The sequence below is a fragment of the Cyanistes caeruleus genome, chromosome 2 (assembly GCF_971803275.1).
Source record: "Cyanistes caeruleus chromosome 2, bCyaCae1.hap1.1, whole genome shotgun sequence".
Taxonomy (NCBI): Eukaryota; Metazoa; Chordata; class Aves; order Passeriformes; family Paridae; genus Cyanistes; species Cyanistes caeruleus.
The window spans coordinates 8,411,434-8,419,716 of record NC_141702.1 but is presented as its reverse complement, the minus strand read 5'-3'; positions in this window follow the sequence as shown (position 1 = coordinate 8,419,716).

Here is an 8,283-nt window from a genome sequence, read left to right as displayed (position 1 = left end):
CTATTGTGATGCAGATATATATTGGTCAAACTAAGGTTTGTCTAGAAATGATAGCACAAGTGTTTCCTAATTTTGAGGGCTCACCTCTGAATCCCACTCTTTTTCCTGTCTTAACTCATCAGTTTCTACTATTTAGATGCAAAAGTAACCTTGTTTGAAACACATTTGTAAGATCTTGCCTTCTGATTTAAAAATAAAACTGAGAAATTTCACCTGCACTTTTAAAACAGTGGCACGGAAATGAAATGTAATTTCCTTAAATGTCAAGATTTCCAAATTTGATTGGGAATATGTTGCACATACATTTTATTTCTGTCTTACTGCAACTATCTGATTTGTTAAGCAGTATAGATCAGGAGAGCTGAAGGGTAAAAAATATAGCAATTTCCTTTTATTTTGATATCTCCAAAGCAGAAAAAACTGTGTAACACTGAATATTGCAGGTTCCTCCCATTTCAAGGACCAATTGCCTTGGTCCTTGTGTACTGCCATGCATATGCCTTTCTGAAATTAAATTCTCTCATTTTCTGTCAATGTAAGTAAAAATAATTCTGTATCAGAAAGGATGGAGAAGAGTTAAAATCATACAGACTGTCAGTATGATTCATCTGGCTAAATACGAATGCCTACCGTGCAGACATTTGCATCAGTGATGCCAGAGAATATACCCCTTTCATGCCTGATTGAGAAAAATTACCACATCTAGAGCTCAGCTAATTTTCATGTTTATGTTGGAAAGGAAGCAAAATGACAAGTAAAAAAAAATTAAAAACTCTGGAAGTGTCTATTCCTCTTATTCCTCTTCATCAACTAAAGAAGGAGTCTCGACAGCCATTTAGATGGAGATGTCTTCTTTGTAGGTGTCTAAAGTCAGATGAGATGAATCTTACCCCAAGTAGATGTCAACCTTTCCTGCATTTTCACAGTGTTAATTAAGAGCTGGAATGCAGACTTTATTCATCATACACCAAGTGGTCTGGTTTATCTGTCATCATCTGGATTAGTGGGGACTTTTCAACATGGCTATTTACTCTCAGCAATTTGTCTCCGTCACTTAAATTCTATTGTTTCATTCTGCTTCCAGGACTGGAGAACTGATTGAACAGTTTTATACATAAAGGAATAACACAGAATGTATTTCCTAAATTTTAAGAGTACATTATTATATTGAACACTATTAATTTGAAATACTTAAATCATTGTTTAAATGTTCCTTGAACAAGATATTCTGGGTATTTTTTTCTTCAATAAACTTTTCATGGCTTCAGGAACCCTGTTTTGGCTACAGTGGCACAAAACATGCATCTAGAATTAATGTGCTGTGTGAACTCCATAAGTAAAAGTGAAACCAGCTTAAAGTTTGCCCATTAGAAGGTAGTTGTGACCTCCACAATTTATAGAAACATTTATCTCGTTCCCTTCAGGAGTGGTTCTCATAAGTGGTCCTTACCTACTTTCAAAGCAAATGCTGGTAGTCAGCGTGCAGAAAGAAATGTGCTAGAGAAAAGGGTCATGGTGGATACAGGCAGCTGCACCGATTAGATCAGACTGTTTTTCTGGTGAGGAAGTGTAAATATTTAACCCTCAACACTCAATGAAGGGAAGATTCCACAGGTCTCCACAAGCATGTTTTGGCTTGGGTACTTTTCATAGCTATATTGATGGTTTTAATACTGTCTGCCCAAACCTGACTATTTTAATACATTCATTCCAGGGATTTTACCCAAGAAATCTAGATTAAAGATAGATAAGCTACCTCTATAAAGGCTCTGGTCCTGGAGCCCCTGGTAGAGTGTAGAAATTCCCTTGCTAAAGCCTGATTTTTATAACCCCACCAGCCAAAGGAGCAATACAGAGCCCAAGAGGCAGAGGTGCGCAGGTTATACACAGGGAGAAGAAATGTGTTTGGAATTGCTGCCTCAGTTAGAGGTGCCTTTCCTCAAATTGGCAATGCTGCTGCCAGTCAAACAGTATTATATGGTTGATCTATCCAGATGTGACATGCCATTGTAACAAACTTCAGCCCAGGATACAGATACTGTTTTCTGAAAATTGTAATTATAATAGTTCAAAACAAAAGGAATTTATAGAGTTTTTTCCTTCTTTTTAAAAGTTTTTAAACCCGTTTACCAAGTGTCAGAGCCCATGAAATAGAATGATGTAGGGTGCTCAAGTTAAGATGCTGGAGCAGAAATAGAGGAAAAACCTGGGTAATTTCCCATTACCTGCTAGTATCAAATACTTGAAATCTGGCTGCTCTGCTTGAATCACAATAAAGCCCCTTTCTCCCCTGTGAGAAGCAACAGAATCTTAACCAGCTTCATTATTTCCACTTCTACACTGCTTTATTTTTGATATTATTAACCTGTTCATTACTGGAATATGATATTTCGTACCCATATGTAAGCATAAGGAATAAATCTGCTGGATTTTCATTATTAGGGCTTTGAAAGTATTAATATCTTTGGACTTTGCATCCTACTGGATTTGCTTTATACTTCTCTTTCTCTGACTTTTACTATAGTTGCCTCAGTAGCTGGGAAAATACAGGCATAGAAAAGTTATTCCAAGTTAGTTGGACATTTTTTGGGGTTTTTTTGAGCCTTTTGCTCAGGCTGAAAAACAGTTTAGCACTCTGCTTTCCCACTGCAGATCTTTAGCCTCTAGAGTATCCATTTCCCTTATGGTCAACTGCCCATCTCCCTTTCTGTTATATTTCTGGAAATGCTGAAATGCCTTGAACAGTTACCCCTCTGACCATCTATGTCAATAAGAAGTTTCAGCCTCTCTGCAGGTACATTTCAGCCTCTTGCAGGAATACAGGCTGGAAAAGTGTCTATACCCTTCTTGTTTCTTTTTTAGAAACAAGTCTGCTCTCATAAGGATATGCTGACAGGAAATAATTATCTGTCCCTGAGAGTACAATGGATCTCTTCTCATCTGGCCTGTTTAAGTCTGCAGACAAAAATACAAGAGTTTGGAGTCTGGAAGTGCAGAAAATTAGTCTATTAATTTTGGGGAGACAGTTAAGAGGGACTTACAATTCCTTACACATTCACCTGTAAATGCACAAGGATCTAGACCAATGTCTCACCTAATAAAAGAGAGCCTGAGACACATGACTATAAAACCAGTCTCAGAACTGTCTTGAATTTAATAATTTTGTATAAGCTCCCCCAGTTCCTCATCTGGGATGCAAATAGGGACACATTTTCCAAATTATAATTCAGTAAGGGGACTGAAGGAAATTCCAGCTGACCAGAAGACTTCTTTGTGACTGTAGGTACTTCCAGGGTTAGACAGCTGCTGAATGATGCAAGCTGAATTTGATTCAAGCTGATGGAATATTCAGATATGTGCCAAAGTCTTCCAAAGCTGGAATAGGCATTGCAAGTCTCCCATGAGAATTTTGAATACTAAGAGAGATGATTTTCTACAGGACTAAGTATGGGAGGCAAGAGAAGTGGACTTTTGGTCTGAGAAGAAATTGTCATGATGTGCTTAAAAAACCTTCACTGGGGCTTCAAAACCTAATATATAACATATAGGTGAAGGACCAAAAGTGCTGAGTGCCATGATGTGTGTGGCAGTAGATGTTCTCTTTCCTTTCTGGGCTGGTATGTGTGTGGCCAGTCCTGCTCATATTTTGGGTGTGATGTGTGCATACATGTACCTCTCTACTTACCTCACCTGGGGACACAGAACTGTAGAAACCTTGCAACTACCAGCCCAGGAAGGAGGAATGCCCCTGGGGCCATTATCTATCTGATGAAGCTACCTCTAAGAGCCCCACCTGGGCACCCAGAATCAGCAGAGCAGCCTAAGGGTATCTCTCCATCCAGACAAGCAGTGGGAAAACAGAAAGTATACTCTAGGGCATTTCACATGGCAGCAAATGTCCATACAGGCAGAATGGGACTCAGGTGTTTGAAGGACAGTTTGAATCCCAACAGCAGCATTAGACAAAATTAATCAGAAACCTTGTCATTATGAGTATTGGTTGAGTCCTGTCTTTCAGTTCACCTGCAATATGTGTTTACTGGCCTGGTGGAAATATTCTGATCTCCTTACCAGATCACCATCATTATTCTTCCCCAGATGAATGCTAACTTAATTCTGTATTTCACACAGGAGTGGGTGTTTTTCAGAAAATATACTTCTAACCTACCCTGCACACTGGGAATTCCTTGGGAAAGCAGCAATGGCAAAATGCTTGCTCAGCACTCAGGACAAGCAAAGTTGTGTACAGTTCATTTGCTTTTATAATAATTCATTGTGCTACAACAATCTATTCTGTTTAATATTTTAACTCCTAATTTTTATTTTTTTTTATGAGACTATATGGAAAAAAAATAAATAGCAGTTGTCTTTTAAGAAATGTGACTTTCACATTCTTTCTCCACATGTGACCCAGAAAGGTGCACCAGGCCTTTCTCTGCAAATCTTGACAGTGGGAGCTGCTAATCCTTACACTGAGCACAGGAGACATCATCTGGTTTCCAGGGATTTAGCTACCATTAGCTACCAAAACCCTTTCCCTTTTCCCACCTTTTTGCCCCTGTCCCTGCCCTTGTCCTTCGGGCTCATTATTCAGGCAACTGTAAGGCCCAGGTAACACAATAATAAACACAAAGCAGGTGGTTTGCACTGAGGGCAGTGAACATGTGAAATGACAATGATCCCAGTCATCTGGTGCAGCTTTGTAACAAGGCCAATGGTGATCCACAGGAAGAGAAGATTCGCTCTCCATCATTGGTTGTTAATTTTATTCAGTGTAATGATCCTCCTCTTGCATGTAGAGCGTATGCATTGTTTTTTACTGTTGAAATGCCAACAGAAACAGTTATATATTTACTTTTTTTTTTCTTTTTCTTTCCCACAAATAAAGTAAATAAACATTTTTCTCGCATTTTTAGCCGTGAGTATGCTTTTGATCCATTTTTAGACTTCCCCTGAACCCTGTCTTTCTCAGCACTATCCATTAGCCAAAGTTTAACATTCTGGAACTTCCAGCCTGACTTGAAAGCTGTATGTTAAATTATGCAGCTGAATTCCATCAGTCAATTTCTCCTTTGCTGTCAACACATCAGCTACATTTTTTACTGTCTGAACAAGCTCATCCCATATAACAGACTGCAAAAACATCAGAGGGAAAAAAAAGAACCAACACAGGACAATACTTCCTAACTGTGCCTACATTAAAAAGAGAAAGACACAAGGATTGCTTTGTATTGCTTTTCTCTTTTGCAAAACAAAATTTAAAAAAAAATCTCTTTTGCATATCAGATAAGCCAGAAATTGCCTTATTTAACTTCTGAAAGACTGGGATCATTCAGAGCAAAATTCTGCTGTGAATAAAAAAATATGCAAAGCTGCCTGTAGCGTTGTGGTACAGGTTATCTGACCTATCAGCTTCATAAAATGAAAGCTAATGAAGTCATGGCAGAAAAAGCCAACAGTTACACAACAATTGCAGAGCCTTTGCAGAAAATGATTGTAAATTGCATGTTAGTATGTGGATGATAGTTGTGGATAGCTATGTGTTTTTATAATATGCTAAAACTATTGCTACTGCAAATTTTTTCTAGGCTCGGCCTACATGATCTACTATTCATGTAATCTTAATGGCAGCTAAAGTGGGAATAAAATCTTTATGAAAACCACTATGGTTAGCTCACTTTAAGGCAGGAATTCAATCAGCAGCCCACTGGAATTACTTATGTTTTGACTAAGGTATTTGGCTCCTTTTATTGAACATTCTGCTTTCAATGCATACATCCCATGGATATAAAATGATGGATCTTGCTGGATTTTAAACCAGCAGCACTTTATATCATTAATAAATATTCATTTTCCTGCTATCCCTCCAGTGGTATTTCATCATCAATCATGGCTGAAATCACAGCTGTGAGAGCTGTTTATGCTTTAGTGTTCTCCTCTACATGATTTGGCAGATACTTATGAAATTATTGGAGTGTGGAGGTAAAGGGGGGGTTTGGACAGGAGGGAAGACGGGGATGCTTTAAAAAAAAAAACATAATTTTTGTGTCCCTACTTATTCACAGAGAAGTACTGTTTTGTTTTGCCTTCCAAAGTACACATAAATCACTCCATTGGTCTCAACTGTCCTGTGAAAATAAAAATGATCCCAAACTGTTCAAGAATTACTCAGGGACTATTCAGTGCTCAATATGTCAGAGAAGCAAAGACAGACGCTCAGGAAAAGGAAGATTACAATCAATGAAGAAAAATCAATAGCATGTAGAAGTTATCCTGCTGCCAGCATTGTCAGGAAAAGGTTCCTCCATTCCCCAGTCTCTTTACATGTAGAAGATTATTAGAAACCAAGCGGCCAAAGTGAGTCTGTAATCATCTCCCCTTTGCTTTTATGTTCTTAGTGTAAATCAACATTTCACTTTGACTTAATAAACAAAACAACCTGCTCTCCTACCAATGTAGCATTTCATATATTTGCTTTACCTGCCACTGTAAATGAAAAGGGATGAGATTAAAAATCCTTCTTTAAGGCCTTAAAGTAAAAGTTGGAGAAAACTGAACAATGACTGGAGCTGTTGGCTGCAATATTTTCTGTTTACTTGTTTTTTATATTTTTCCATCTGTGACTTTTTCCATCCCTCTGCCCAAACCAGTGGATCCTGGCAGCTAAGCTCTGCTAGCTAATGAGATGGTCATTTCTTGATTCTTCTCTGAAAATCAATTAACCAGCCAATGAAATCACTGGATTTTATAGAACAATATTTGTGTGATCTTGGGGAAATATGCATTCTTTATTGTATCAACTGATAGAAAGAAATAATTACAGAGCTAGTGACAGTGTCTTTCTGACCCTGAGACAGAAAAAGTTTTCTTGCTTTGGAAAATTATTTAACATACAGCAAGTGAAGTAATTGAAAGCATGATAGATAAATATTTAAATGTGTTCCTAAATTTAGACCTGTACAAATAGAAAATAATATCCATGTTTAAATTATAATAGTTTATGCCTTAATATATTGTACATTTTAATAAAATATACACACACACGCTGACATACAGCAGACAGTCTACAGAAAAAAAATCACCTTCAGAAATACGTGTCAAGATTAATTCCATAACCCTTCGCTTCCCAAGACTCTCTAAATTATGGTGACAACTGTTAGCAAACACAGATGTCCAAACTCATAAACTTTGCATTCTGTGGGCTAGGACTGTTTGTGAGTGCAGGTGTTTGTTTCATCTATGAAAATGCCAACAGTATGTACAAAATAAGGGCATTTTTTTTCAGACAGCATTCAATAAAATTTTCCAAATCCCAACCTTTCACCATCATCCTCATGATCATCATCATCAAGTCTGTTTCTGAACATAGTGCATCACATGTTGGTGGGAGATAACAGATGAGACAAGTCAATCTATAATATTCATGTTTCAGGGAATGCTGCTGTATAGTCAAAAACATGTCAAAATGGACATTTTTAAGAAGTTGAATTGCCAATTTCTTAACTCTGAGGCATTTTTTAAGTGCTTGAATTTGCTTTCCCAAGGTTCAGTATTTAACTTTTTACTTTGTAGACAATATTTATGCTAGAATATTATGTGATTAGCTAAACTAGATGTTTATTATTTTGGTTTCTTGGTTACCACTGTGATTGGTTTTGGAACATCAGCACTATAGGAAGTGCCTGCAAACACCTGAGAGGATCTTGGTATGTTCTGATGAACATGAAGTCAGATTCATTTGCCTTCCTAAATGCCATGGGAATTATACAAAAGAGCCATCTTTTATTTGTCTTATCTCGAACCTAATTCTAGAATGTTTCTAGAATTAAAATTAAATTAAATTATTAAATTAAATAATTAAAATCCTGAACAACAGGATCTTCAAGCTCCAGTGGGACTGTCTGATGCCACTCTTAGAGCAAATAACAAGAGCATATGGTGAATGCTCAACCTGGAACATGAACCTGGTGTTCAGTTCAGCTTCTACAGCAATGAAAAAATCAATTCTTTCCAGGCAAGAAATCTTAAATAGTGCTAAATTTCACTTTCCCACATGATCTTTCAAGTTACATGCTAGGCAATTTGTCACTTTTGAGAGCCAAAAAGTTAATTCTTCAGAAGTGAAACTCTCCAGAAGTTCTTAAAGTAATTGACTGGCATTTGGAAGTGAGTGATCTTTCTTGCCTGCCAAAGGTATCCTTTAAGTTAATAGAGAAAATACCAAAGACAATACTTTAGGCCCAAATACTGGTGTCTGTTTTTATAAAAGAAATCTCTGAAATA